Genomic DNA, 14,904 nt, shown 5'->3' on the forward strand with positions numbered 1-14,904 from the left:
TATTTTATGGGAGGTGACAATTACTATGGGAACCCATTTTAATTATAAGAATGAAATGCAATTAAATCCTACTTGGCCAAGAATAAAATGCATGGTTAGGCCTCTAATTAGGATGACTTTGTCAATAGAGGGAAACATATCACTGATAAGCAACTCAGTACTTTCATCCAAATAAGCAAACTGCTAAAAAACAATGCTGGATAAGAACTTGCTATATATAGATATATATATAGATATACACACACACACACACACACAGTAATATAAATGCAGAACATTGACTGTAATTTTCAAAACAAAAATTTAAAAACACGGTTCAGCGTGGGAAGGCAAAAAGGGAAAACGGGGGTTGGTGGGTATTGACTCAGACTGGGCACATATTGCCCAGGAAAACCTCCCGGGGTTTAATTACTGTTCAGTACAAATTAAGGATGAAAAGATTCGGTCTGACTTGAGGGAGAACTGTGGATTACCATTGATCAACATTCTTAATGCTCTCTAAGATTGATTGTTTCAAGTGCAGATATGCCTGAGAAACGAACCAAAAGGTCATGCAGCATTTAAGAGGGATGGTGCTGTTTTCTTACTCTTCGCTCGCTTAACATGCCTCACCAAAAAGATCTCCTCATTGACTTTTGTGAACGTTAGTGCAGTTTGTAGTGTGAAACTATATAGGAAAGAAAAGCCTCCCGAACCCACGCCGCTGGGAAAAAAAAGACAAAAATAAAGAAAAACAGCAATTCAAACATACGAGAAGGAAAGAAAATAGCAAGAGAAAGCACATTGAGTTGTGGCACCGCATCAAACATTGCTCTGTTCACTGCAGGCAATCACATATCCAATCCTCGACATCCTGATAATTTCCATCCCAGCAAAATGTCAATGAATTAATAATGGCCAAAGAGAGGAGGGAAACACAGCTGTGGGTTTAAAGAATTCATCAAAGAAAATGATTTAAAAATATGTTTTTTAATTCAACAAATCTCTCAGGAAATCCTCTTTTCCCCTACGTCCCCTTAAACCATATGTTAGACAATGTTTAAAGAGCAGGTTGTGTTTCACCACATACTGCCCGATTCTAGGTGCAAAAGCTGCCCGCTAAGTGTAATGAGAGCATTTGGCAAAGGTTACAGCGAACTGCTTGTAAACCTGACATAAAATAAGGGTATCTGAGCCCTCGACTACCCTTACTGGTCTAATCTCAAACTACTGGCAGGAAGTCAAACAAGGAGGAATGGAAAGGAGGCAACAGAGGCAAGCAGCAAACGTGGTCTGACTAGTATTCAAGTAATGTGGTCATTCCCTTGGTGATTATCACATAGATTATCAGCAAGCAGCCAAAGTCGTAATTAATCACAAGCCAGAATGGCAAAAAGTCACGAAGTTCAGATGGAGGATGCGGGTCGAGGCAGGCGTTTGACTGATGATAGTTGCTGTCACTTTGTAGCCATTCGCAACCCTGTGGTGCTGAAGACCTGCAGAAGTGTAAGGGATATCTCGCCAAATAATCTCCTGTTTCTTAGCTGTTGCTTCCCGACGCACATGGTTGGGATGCACTGCAGGGCCCCAGTGGGTTTCATTTATCTATTTATTTATTCATTGCCACCAGACAGAGCTAAATCGCTTCAACAGGCCAGGATGTGGAGAGGCCACGTTTTATGTTAGATTAGCCTGTTTATAGGGATGTTGCTCTGCTCCGGATGGATCAATACAGCTTGGATTTCTGGAGGTAAGTGCTATATGTGTATCAAGTTAATTATGATTGCTGAAAAGAGTAGAAATGTGCTTTTAGTGGACAATGGGAGACACAGAGCCTATTCAAAGTAGGCAAAAATAACAGACAACAGCGGCGAGTGTATCAGCGACACGCTGGAAGCAAATTTTATTAGTTTCCAATGGCGCGGAGGTAAATACCTGTTTATGTAATTGTGTTTCTCCTATGAAACAGGATCCCAGAAGGTATGTGAATGCTGCAGTTGGCCAAAAAAGAAAGTAGTTCTTTCACGGGCTCTGAAAGCTAAATTTGTTGGTGATGCATTATGCTAATCAAGCTATTTATTCCCTCAACTGTGGTTTCGTATACCTGTCACCCACAGCCATTACAGTAAGCCTGATCAAAACCTTGAATGTTGGTGTTGTGCCCTTAAACAGGGGAAATAGTGAGGAGAGGTGAAAGAACGGCACAGACACGCAGCTCTCACTCTCACTCGTCTGTGTTGGGTGAAGGAGGCAGCGTGCGAACCCACCTACTGGAGCCCTGAGGCATTAACAATGGATCGACGCACAATCAACCCAGGCAAAACTTTCACTGCTTATCTCCCTCTATATTCCCACTGCATATTCTATTCGAAAACAGTCAAAGCAACAAATAAAACATTAATAAGGGCATCACATGAAATATAAGGAACAGAGATGTACAACTTCAAAACTAATCAAATTTATGATCCACCACATACTCCCCCTCAGAATAGATGTTGTCCTCAACATCCAAATGTTTAACATTTAGCACAAACGTGGAGTTATGAACATTAATATCACCAAAACCACATACAATAAACCATTGCATACTATAACTGTTTCTTGTACCTTATATGTACTCTACAAAAATAGTTTCACAAGCTGGAACTCTTTTCATACATTCTTTAGTGTGGGTTATTACCCAAAGTCTTTCAGTGTTCTCATACAGTCTGTATGAATTACAGTGTCCATGCAGTTACATTAACACAGTCTGCTGCTGGCTTGAGAACAAAGTCATTTTAGTGCAGCTTGTCAAAGCAGTCACTCTCTCCTTTGACAAATGTCCATGAGAGTGATACAAGTGGCCGTAGCCATGTGGTGTGCTTTGGATGTGTCTGTTAAGCTGCAAGCACAATATGAATCAGTTCAATGTCCAAAAGTCACTTTGAATATGAATTCTGTGTTAAACAGTCCATTTCCTTGTGGTTGGTGTGGAGTGTAAGTACATTGTCTCTGTTCAGTAATGTGTTTCGTGTGTGATCACAATGTTTCTTTTCACTCAAGTCCATACAGTTATCAGTGGCAGTATGCCTGAATAGTCCGTGGAACCATGAAGTGTGTATGATGTGATGGTGTTCTCAGGTTATAACAAGCTGGTGAACCAAGCCGATCATATGTGAAGATCTTTGGTGGCTTGCGCTCTCTACTCGGTCGCTGATGCTCTTGCTCACAGGTCCTGCTGTGTTTGTCTGGAACAGGTGGAGGAACAGGTTCCTCCACTGATGGTTCCTCGACATAATTTTCCTCTTGGTCAGGTAGTTGTTCACATTGGTTCAGTACTTCATGTTCATTCTCTGGCCCAGATGACATGCTTTCCACTGTTTCAAGATGTTTGGCTGGTTCATCAGTGCTCATAGGATTCAGTGTCTGAGGATAAAGTGGCTCAAATGGCTGCTGAGATGACACTGGATAGTACTCATCATCGTCATCCTCTTCCTCAGCTTGTTCCACTTCCTCACTTGTCTCCACGGCTCTTTTTCTTGTTCGTGGTCGCACTTCAGTTTCAACAGGCAGATGGTCACATGGCAGAAGAAGATTGCGATGCAATATCCTTGATCTCCCTTTTGCTTTCTCAGGTCTGAGTTCATAAACTGGGATATCTCTGCTGACCTGACGAACGACTGTGTGAACCACATCCTCCCAGTGGTTCCTCAGCTTGCCTGGACCTCCTCGAGGTGTCATGTTCCTTATTAAAACACGATCACCTGGCTGTAATACTGAGCTCTTCACCTTGCTGTCATAATGTCTTTTACTTCTTACAGCTGCTTTATGAGCATTTTCTCTCGTGATCTCATATGCTTCTTCCATGCCTTGTTTCCATTTTTCCATGTAGTCATGATGATTGCCATCTCCTTGTTCTGAGGTCAAGCTGAACAGCATGTCGATTGGCAATCGTGGGGAGCGTCCATATAACAAGTAAAAAGGGGAAAATCCAGTTACCTCGCTGCGGGTACAATTATAGGCATAAATCAGTTTGTTAAGCGAGTCCTTCCAGTTAGTTTTCTGACTCTCTGAGAGTGTTTTCAGCATCTGGAGTAGTGTCCTATTAAATCGCTCCACTTGTCCATTCCCTTGGGGATGGTAGGGAGTAGTCCTGGACCCAGCAACTCCACAGTAGTTTTTCAGTTGTGTAAACAGATGATTTTCAAATTCAGCACCTTGATCATGATGTATTCGTGCTGGAAAGCCAAATCTTAAAGCATAGTCATTAAAGATTTTGTCTGCAGCCGTTTTACCTGATTTGGAAGTTGTGGCATACGCTTGGGCGAAGCGTGTGAAATGGTCAATGACTACAAGGATGTATTCATAACCCCCTTTGCACTTGTCAAGGTGCAGGAAATCAATTGAGACAAGTTCAAATGGGTGAGTAGTGACAATATTAGTCAGTGGTGCTCTGCTCTCATGACACGGCTTCTTCTGTTTTATGCAAACACACCTTCTGGTCACATAATCCTCTACTTCCCGTTGCATATAGGGCCAGTAAAACCGGTCCCGTATCAGTGACAATGTTCTCTCTACACCTTGATGGCCCATTTCATCATGTAGCTCCTTTAGTACAGTACTTTTGTGTATTTCTGGTAGGACCAACTGTTTTCTGTTTGCTGTTTTTCTGTGCAAGATCCCATTCTCATCCATCTCCAATTTGTCCCACTCCCTCAGGAGACATATGACCTGTGGGCTGAGTTTTCTTAGTTCTGAACGTGATGGTTTTTCCTGTGTTAGTTTACACTGAATTACAGGTCCAATAGTCGGATCACTTCTCTGGTCCTGTTTGATCTGGCCTTTTGTCAGTGGAATGATGGAAACATCTGTGGCCATGGCTGAACACCTGACTGAGACACCCATGGACCATGACACATTGGAGTCATCCTGCCTTTCCACTGCCTGTGTGGTTGCTCCAATTGCATCGTATGCCATTTCCTCTGTGCATTCATTCATAAACGTTTCCATGTCTACCGGCATCCTGGAGAGGCTGTCTGCGTCCACATTTTCTTTACCAGGGCGATATTTAATTGTGAAGTGAAAATCTGCCAGTTCTGCTACCCATCGACACCCTGTTGCATTCAGTTTGGCAGTGGACAGTACATAGGTAAGTGGATTATTGTCGGTGTACACGGTGAAGAATGGTGCATAATATAGGTAATCACGGAATTTTTCTGTGATAGCCCACTTGAGAGCAAGAAACTCTAACTTGCCTGAATGCAGATGGTAATTCTTCTCAGCTGCAGTTAAAGTGCGGGAACCATAAGCAATCACACGAAGCTTTCCATTCTGCTTTTGGTACAACACGGCACCTAATCCCTGGTTTGACGCATCAGTGTGAAGGGTGAATGGCTGTGAAAATTCTGGAAAGCCTAGAACAGGGGGCTGAGTTAGACAGTCTATCAGCTGCTCTAGTGCTAACTGGTGCATGTCGGTCCACTCAATAGGTGTACTCGAAGGGACACTACACCTGTTTCGCTTTGTTTTCCACTTTAATCTTGTGTTTCGCTGGGTTTCAGCATCTGCAGGTCCCTTGAGCAAGTCATACAGAGGATTTGCAATTCTGGCAAAATCCTTGATGTATTGTCTGTAATAACTTAGTAGGCCCAACATTGCTCTTAGTTCACCAACAGTACCTGGCCGTTTGTTTTTCAAAGCTGTTACAGCAGCAGTGTCTGCGGGGTCTATCCTGCTTCCCTCTGCTGACACAATCCTGCCAAGGTACCTCACTTCTGTCCTAAACAGGTCACACTTCCTTGGTTTGAGTTTGATTCCGTACTCCCTGAGTCGGCGCAGCACTTTCCTGACATCCTCAACATGATCCTCAAACGTTCTGCTAAAGACAAGGACATCATCGAGGTAAGGCACACATATTTCATCCCTTAACCCTTCTAAGCACTCCTCCATGCAGCGTTGAAATGCTGCCGGAGCATTCATCAGTCCAAATGGGATTCTGACCCACTCATACAGGCCCCAGGGGGTCACAAAAGCTGTTAGGTGTTTACTGTCTTTGCCCATGAACCCCTGGTGGTATGCTTTACCCTGGTCCAGTAGTGAAAAGAGAGTGTTGCCACCTAAGTTGTCCATGATGTCTTGTACTCTGGGAATAGGGTGGCGGTCTGGGTGAGTCTTCCTATTCAGCTCTCGGTAGTCAATACACAAGCGCAATGTACCGTCTTTTTTTCTCACACAGACTACTGGAGAGGAGTAAGATGAGTTTGATTTTTTCACCCACCCCTGAGCTATTAGGTCCTGTAGGTAGTTTTTCATTTCCTGATACAAGGGTTTTGGTACAGAGAGATAAGTCCGTGTGACTGGCTCATTATCTTTCAACGAAATGTTCATTTGCAAGTTTTCAACACAGCCTATGTCGTCATCAGATTTAGAGAATGACTCTGACTCTTCTCTTAGCAGCTGACTAACAGCTTGTCTCTGGTGGTCATTCAGGTGAGTCAAGTCGACAGGTGGGTCCCATTGTTCACTTTTAGGTGTGTTCTCACCTGAGCTCTTAGCCTGGATGGGACGGACCGATGCAGTAGGGAGGCAGTCAGTTTTGAATACATTAGCAGGATATATTGATGCAACAGACTGCACATTTCCGATAACAGTCCTACTTGGCAGTGTGATGTCATGGCTGGTGGGATTTTGTACACTAATGACAATTTTTGGTGTCATACCAGCCTTTACTAAAACAAGGGTATCACAGAACTCGAGTCCTTCAGGCCACTGTGGGTTCTCATGAGGCTCGAAGATCAGGGTTCTATCTTCTTTGAAAGGCGGGGCTTGCACACGACACTCTATTTGGATGGAACTCTGTTTAGGCACTTCAACTCTCTCATTTGTTGTTCTTACACTGTGCTCACATGGCTGTCCCACTGTCACTGCATTAACAAAAGCTCTTGCCCTACTCTTTCTGAGGTGAGGAAAAGCTACTTTTACTGTTTTCATGAGTTTCTCTTTATTCTTATTGTTTGTCTTATCCTGTACTCTGTTTGCAACTAGGTGTGAAATCACATTGAAGCCAATTATGGGGCATGACTGTTGGTTGCCTTTTAACACTAACACAGGTATTAGCAGATCTTTATCATTAGCAGTAAGTCTGAAGCTTACCTCGAGCCAACCAATATATGGTATTTCCGTCCCATTGGCTGCTTCAAGTTGCAGTGGTTCAAGTGGGTCTACTAGTTCTGCTATATCTCTTAGTTGGACATCAGGCAAATGGGTCTGTTTCCAGGCCGCATCTACAGCACAAATTTGTGAACCTGTGTCCCAAAGTGCCTGGATTCTTTGGTTGTGCAGAAAGCACTGAATGAGACATTTCTCTCCTACAAGCTCTTTTACAGTAGGCATCTTCACTGGATTACTTCTTTTCCTACACTTTGGTTTGCAACTTGACTGTGTTTCCTGTTTCTTAATAGATGAACATGTATGTGGCTTACAGTACCTTCTGTGCACAGACCAGTGTGTCTCTTGACAGTCTTTTGAGCAGTACAATGTTATTTTACAAACAGAGCAACATTTTAACTTCATACTCTCTTCCTTTCCCTCACAGTTAGCACAATATTGGGACTTTTCAATGCTGTCGGTTGCCCCATGTCCCGTGGGAGCAACCTCCCTTAGTTTAAAGGGCTCCCTTTATCTGATTTTGTCAGTCTAGGTGCTTTACAACCTGCACGGAAATGCTCACTACTCCCACACCTAAAACAATGCTGGCAATATGCCTCACCTGCCTGCACACATGCAAAACATCTGGGACGGTGACTTGGTGAGGGATAATATCGCTGTGGTGCGAATCTTTGTTGAAACTGTGCTGTCCCATACACATGCCCAGGTCCATATGCTGAGTGGTGTTCCTGTGCTGCTGCAGGAGGGTGCTGGTGGTAAAATGGCATGCAGTTTTGTTCAGCCTTAATGGGGAAAGGCTGCTGAGGTGCTGGGGTTGTCTTTTGAATGGTTTCTCTGATTTGGGAAACTTCAGCCCTCAAGTCTTTCAGCAGCACCATGTCAGCACACATTTCCTTTATTTCTGTTAGAAGATCAGGGGGTAGAGGAGCTGGTTTCTCTTGAGCTGTGCTTCTCTTTCCCACTGGGGAATCATTAGACTGGACAGTATTTACAGCTGTTACTCGTGATGGAGCGGCATGTTTCTTTTTGTCCTGTCTTTCCTTTTCATTTGCGACTGCAATATTTACCTTCTCGAGCAACAACTCATCTGAAGTATTTGTTTGCAGGAGGTAAGGTTGCAGGTCACTTTTAATATTGTCATTCTGAAGGCCAGTCAGGACAGTATGCATAAAAAGGCTCTGGACTAGTGCTGGATCATACTTTAGACTGGACTCAACTTCCTGAGAAGCAAACAGGATTTTCTGTCTCAAGTCCATTGTCCTGATCAAGAAATTTTGGGGTGTCTCTTTACTACTCTGAACCTCAGAGGTAAGTTGTTTGTATAACTCTGTGGCACCTTTCTCCTGGTAATGAGACCTGAGGATTCTCCTAAGAGCAGGTAATGTGAGGTTTTCTTTTCCTTCAAGATAACTCCTTAGCTGCAAGCCTGGCGTGATAGCACGAATTACAGCATCAGTGATTTCTGATTCTGGGTAGCCTCTATTGATCCCGCTTTCAATTTGTCTCGCCAGACTGGAGAATGTCAGCCTGTCTTTTTGCCCCGGCTCTCCTATTTGGCCTGATATCTTAAAATCTTTGCGCCACATGGAACTGTTTGGTGCTGTTGGAACAATGTTTCTCACTGGGATGCGAGGACTTAAGGCAGGATTCATGCTATTCCTCATCAAGTCATGCATTTCACCCTCTTTTTGTTGTAAGAGCAGTCTTAATGTCTCTATCTCCTCCTGGCTACTTTCCTGGTCCTGAACAGCTGGATCCACTGTTTCATTCACACCTTGTTTTTTATCCATTTGTATGTCACTTATAATGTCCTGGACATTAAGAAGTTCTGACATACCTTCGTCCTCACGGGTAGCCAGCTCTGTGCGTTCAAGGTGCTTAACTAAATGCGAGACTAGCTGACTGCGCGTTCTATTAATCACAAACTCTTTTCCTGGTCCTGAGATTTGAAGTACATCACATAATTTAGTCAGCTGCTCTAAAGTCAGTTGATACAGTGTTCCTTTAATCTCCAGCTGTAGCTTTTCTAATTCAGACTCCATGTTGTCAGAGGAGTTAGCACAAGCAGTCAGTTGAGAAATGATCAGACTTAGTTGGCTTTTACTGCCCCCTAGTGGCCACTTTTTCACTTCAGGATACAGATACCAACGTAGGTCTAGCGATGTCTCTGCTGCTTTACTATGCTCCTTTCTGATACCTGGGTCGTCTGGGGGGGGATGATCAACGAGAGGATTTCTCTTACAGGTCAGGGATGGTCCTCGAATCAATCATCCCAGCGGTGCCTCCAAATGTTGTGCCCTTAAACAGGGGAAATAGTGAGGAGAGGTGAAAGAACGGCACAGACACGCAGCTCTCACTCTCACTCGTCTGTGTTGGGTGAAGGAGGCAGCGTGCGAACCCACCTACTGGAGCCCTGAGGCATTAACAATGGATCGACGCACAATCAACCCAGGCAAAACTTTCACTGCTTATCTCCCTCTATATTCCCACTGCATATTCTATTCGAAAACAGTCAAAGCAACAAATAAAACATTAATAAGGGCATCACATGAAATATAAGGAACAGAGATGTACAACTTCAAAACTAATCAAATTTATGATCCACCACATTGGCAGCTTCCCACCGAGAGAGGTGATGTGGGCTGAGCATGCTACTTTTTTGTGTGTACTCTAGAGCCTCTATTCACACTGAAGCATGTCCTCTAAGGCAGCTCCGTGGCTTTGATAGTATGGAGTGAGAGGGCCCTCCTCTCCCCAGGGTCTGATATAATGAGAGTAAGCTTACTAAACATGATCTGCAGCTCTCTCAAATAAGCTACTCGAAATGGCTCGAGTCTGAAACAGTACAACAAACAGCGCTGATTCATTTGTACACATGCTCTCGCTCTGTCTCCTGTGCGCCGCATGGGGGGTTGGGGGGGTTGGAGGGCTAATGTGTTTTAATGCGTGGCAGAGAGAGAGCAATGGAGAGATGGAGAAAGAGTGCAGAGTGGCACAGTAGTCTAGCTTCATGTGCATCCATTCAGAAGTCACACAAGAAATCTGGATTTCCAGTTTAATTATTTCCTGCATGCACAAAAAAACAACAAAAAACTCCCCAGAAAATCGTGAAGCGACAGATTTTAAATGATTGCATTCGCGGTTTGCATTTGTACACACATGAATAGAAATATTCTCTGCAGTTATTGTCAGGGTAATAGTTTAACGTTGCCATTTCTCATATTCGGTGATTATCTTGTTCCAGGATCTTATCACCTGGCAGCGGGAAGCCTGGTAATCAACAGAGACATTATACTGGCAACAAGGTATTTCTTTTGTCAAACAAATCAGAACTATCAAACCATCTGGGAGTCAGCACAATTTAACAGTATCGCTCGAATACATTTTGTATCCCTGAATATCCTTTTACAGGAGTGAATTATATCCACTGAATGCCCGTTTTTCTCACTATTCAACCTTTAAGTGACCGAACATTTTCCAACAATGGCAATTTTCATCTGAATTATTGGAAAAAGTACAATAACACCTATAGAGAAGCCTAGCCTTAACAGCCTGCTTTTGTGGCCTAATTTAAGAAGTGGAGCGCTGCTCTATCTCCTGCTCCTCTGCCCTTTCTTTATGTCCTGCTTACTGCAAGAAGCACCAGTGACTGGGACTAAAAATCTGTGCGATTAGCAGTTCAAAAAGGCATAACATAGACAAATATGGTCTAATTTCAAAATCTGGTGTCATACAATCCATTTGAAACTTTGAAGCATCCAATCAAAGAGAGGATTGGGAGCAGTACACCCGCATTCCCAGCTGCTCCACATTTACGTATTGTGTCTACACGAACATCCTCGCAGCTGCACGATTCGAGCCTTATTGTCAAGCCGGTGATGAATCCGACGTTGGCGAAGCAAAGGATCGCTTCTCGTCTTAGCGTTAACGCAGATCATTAGTCGCAGCTGCCTCGATTGTCAGGAAGAAAACCCGTTTCAAAGCTGTCATAAGTTATTTCTTTGTGTCAAGTCAGATGAAAAATGATATCAGCAAGGATTAAACGCACAGCGATATTCAATTATTGCACTTCACCAGATGTCTGTCAGAATGGCAGGTAATGGGGAAAATTCAGTGTTATACATCATTCCAGAGATTTAGAGCATCTGCCATCAGCGTACATCTGACCTAACTAAAAGTATTTTTTTTCCCAAGGTTTTTTTTTTTTTTGAGTAAAACTTGAAACTATTCCCGCTCTGCCCTCAATAATGGCCTCAATTTAAGCTTTGCTGTGCCTCACCTTCCTCCTATTTTCACTTCCCTTTGAGATACCAAAGCTTTTCTCTGTGTGAGCTGCTGGAAATAATCACAGGACATGAGATGAATGTGAGTGTTGTTTGTAGAAGTTTTCCTCCTTGACTATGTGTTTTGTATTCTCCTCCTGGCTGTCTACCCTTAGTTTAATGCGTTATTTATGCTTTGTACAAAAGAAAGGCAGGTGACAGCTCTGATAAATGCAGGCCTTCATACTGTAGGACCTACAAAGACAATGCAATTACACAGGAAAGACATATAAAGAGCATCAGACCCTGACTTGAAGTGTTCATCCCATGAATGTGAGTAATGCATGTTTACTGTATGCTGGCAGGCAATCATACATGTGCACAGAACAGATGAACAGATGCTTTTTCACATGGTTGTAAAGGACTGAACATACTATATGTAACTGTCAGATTGTGGGCAGATGTCACTTCAGCTGCATGTCAGCTGAACCCACGATGATGTCATGCTTGTCAAGTAAAAAGTACAAGTTGGACGAAAGAAAATAAAACAAGGAGTAAAGTGAGATCTAAATTTATGTTATGAACGTTTTTCAAACTCTCAGGTTTACAGTATCATGGTTAAAATTACTGCAAAATGATTGTTATGCCCGTCAAACTGTGCTATCACTGGCATTTATCATAGATTCAACTTGAGAAATGGCAACAAATGATGTGTTTTTGTGACAGGCTGCTAGTACCAAAGTGCCTAAAGACACAATTTAAAATTGGTTCTTTGCTAAGTTGTCTGTCATGCGTAGACAACACTTGCTCATCCCTTGAGTTAGGGGCCTTTTCAGCGATGCTTCAGTGATTCATAGGTCAGTCTTAAGTGGGTTAACAAACATTAATTCAAAGCATCTCTCTGAAAATGGTCAGGAATAAGGACCGGATTGAACTTTGAAAGACCTTTAGAAAGCCTTGAGAACTACTCATGACATTTAAAAAATATAAGAAAATCTGGCTGTTTGGAAACAAAATGTAAAGAAATAAGGGTTCAAAGGTTTTTCACAGTACTGTATACAGTATAATTACTACTTGTAGATTTGCTTCTGCTTATGGCTTCAACCTAACAGAATGAATTATTTGGATTCTCAGTATTGAAGAAGATCTTGTCCACCCAAAGGCAAGACAAAGTCAATGCAGTCATGTGTAATATCTACCAAACAGCAATGCATCTTGTTCCACCATAGTATCAATTCTTGTGTTGTCACCCAAGGCAGCACTAAAGCAAGCAGAGCAAGAACAAAACATCTGCCAGCATCTGCTGCTGAAATAGAATTGCCGATTTCAGAATTAGCATTTGTGAATAAAGGTGAAAAAAAATGTGCACAGTCCAGAAATGTGCATCGGTACAAGGAAAATGTGAGCAATTAATACTAATAAAGTACTTTTTCCCCCCTTTTTAAAATATTGGGATCATTGAAAAGGCGCATCCTGGAGTTTCTTCTCTTACACATTTTCTGTATTCTCAGTTTTCCATTACACTAAATGGGTTTTAAAGCAAGGTTGCCAGCTCTGAACATCTCCCCCCCTCAGCATCTTCCCATCTATCCCTCCAGTGCACAGAAAAGCAACATGAAATATCAAAAGGCCAAAGACGTCAGAGCTCAAGAGATTGGAGTGGAGGGGATTTTCCTCCAGTGTGCAGTGCTGCACCTCCAGCAACACCGAGGAGGAGGGGCAGCTGGAATTTCATTTCTCAAAGATGAAATCCTTTTCATCATGCCTCTTTTGCATAACAAAGGTGTATAAAATTCATTATATATAAGTGTAACTGTAAACCACCACAAGAAGATTACCCCAGAACACTCGTCTATTTTCGGGAATGGAATCAAACTCTGTTGCCATTGCCTTACTCAGGTTAAAAATATCACCACCCACGACCGCCACCAATGTGCATGAGTCACTAACCACACATTTAATGTGATTAGAGTGCTCATGTAATTTCAAAAGTAATTCATCCGGTGAATACAATATGTGAGGATGACAGCCTACTATTTCTTGATGTTATTCATACCTATTTGAATACATCCTTTTAACATGCTATATCATTAAAGCCTGATTAACCAGTGACTTGTTTCTTTCTGCCTCACACGGAGTTTAGTCAGGCACAGAGAAGAGGCTGTAGGTTTGCAATATTTCATCAGAGGTATATTAAGTTGATAAAAGGGATGGGATGAAAAGAAGGACCATTACTGCTGAGGATGCATGCCAGGTGTCACTCTAATTTAATCGAGGCACTAAAGACAAAGAGCGAACCTGAGGGAAGCCTCTCAATAACAGGCCTGACTGCAGATGACAAGTGGCGGGCTAACCTGTGATTGAAGGGACAGACAGTAGGATTTGGGAAAGCGTCAACCTGCAAACCATGAGAGGATTTAGGAGCGCGAAGATACGAATGTGTGTGAACAAACAGAAATTTGAAATTAATTTCTATCATTTAAAATGTAGGAAAAGAGAAGCAAGTGGACCAGTGCAGCTTCTAAAAAGAGAAGCGGCAGTTTGTTTTCATGCTAACCATTATGGTTATGAGAGGTAGAGCATATGTGCAGGCTTTGCACAGCTTTTAAGAAATGAGATATTCCAGATTCTCTGTGCCATATTGGGTTTCTTTTTTTCTCTGTTGCAGAACCAACTGTGGTCATAAGCTTTGTATGTGTAGCTGTAGCTGTGTAAAATTACTATTTAGATAAAGGTAATCCAGATAAGGTCTGAACAGTTCAGACGGCCTGGACACAATCGTCTTGACAAGCAGCAAATAAAGTCCAAAGTTTTTGTGCCACAGCCTCATTGAGTACTGCAGCTAAATCTATTCTGATGAGGTAAAGGTTGACTGAACTTGAAAAATCACCGAGAACCAGTTGGAACGAACGCAGAAACAGCAGATGTATTATATAAATTGCGTTTCGGCAATGCTATCCAAGTCACTAAGATATTCAATACACCACTTCAGGTCCTCAAGAAGATTTGCAGGATTAGAGGTTGTAAGCTGGGCCAGGTCAATATATTGATCTCCCTTCACTGAGAGCTGCATTCAATTTCCCAACAATTAGATGCACCTGAAGGTTAATATGGTGCTTTGTTAATCTCTTGCACTGTCTAAAACTAACCCTCTCTGTGGTTTTCACTATTTTTTCTTACTGCATATGCTGGCGCTGCTCTGACATAGTGGCATGTTGGAGGTTACCCACTTCTAAGGACTTAGATTCCATTTTTAATGTAGTTTTACAGTTGAGGAAACTGCTATTTTATATTTTATCACTTGTGAACAGGCAATGACTGTTAACATGTTACCACATTCACCTAAACCTTTTGTTGCTCTAAACCACCAAATATATATGAAATATATACATATGAACCTTTGCAAAGGTCAACGGTTTTGCATTCTGTTCACCTTTGCATTTTATTCTCTCCTATTTCTTAGCAGATCTGCGTAGCAGGAGATATCCAGTCCTGCGTGGAGAGTATCAGCATGCAC

Source organism: Astatotilapia calliptera, chromosome 13 (assembly GCF_900246225.1).
Source record: "Astatotilapia calliptera chromosome 13, fAstCal1.2, whole genome shotgun sequence".
NCBI classification, from domain to species: domain Eukaryota; kingdom Metazoa; phylum Chordata; class Actinopteri; order Cichliformes; family Cichlidae; genus Astatotilapia; species Astatotilapia calliptera.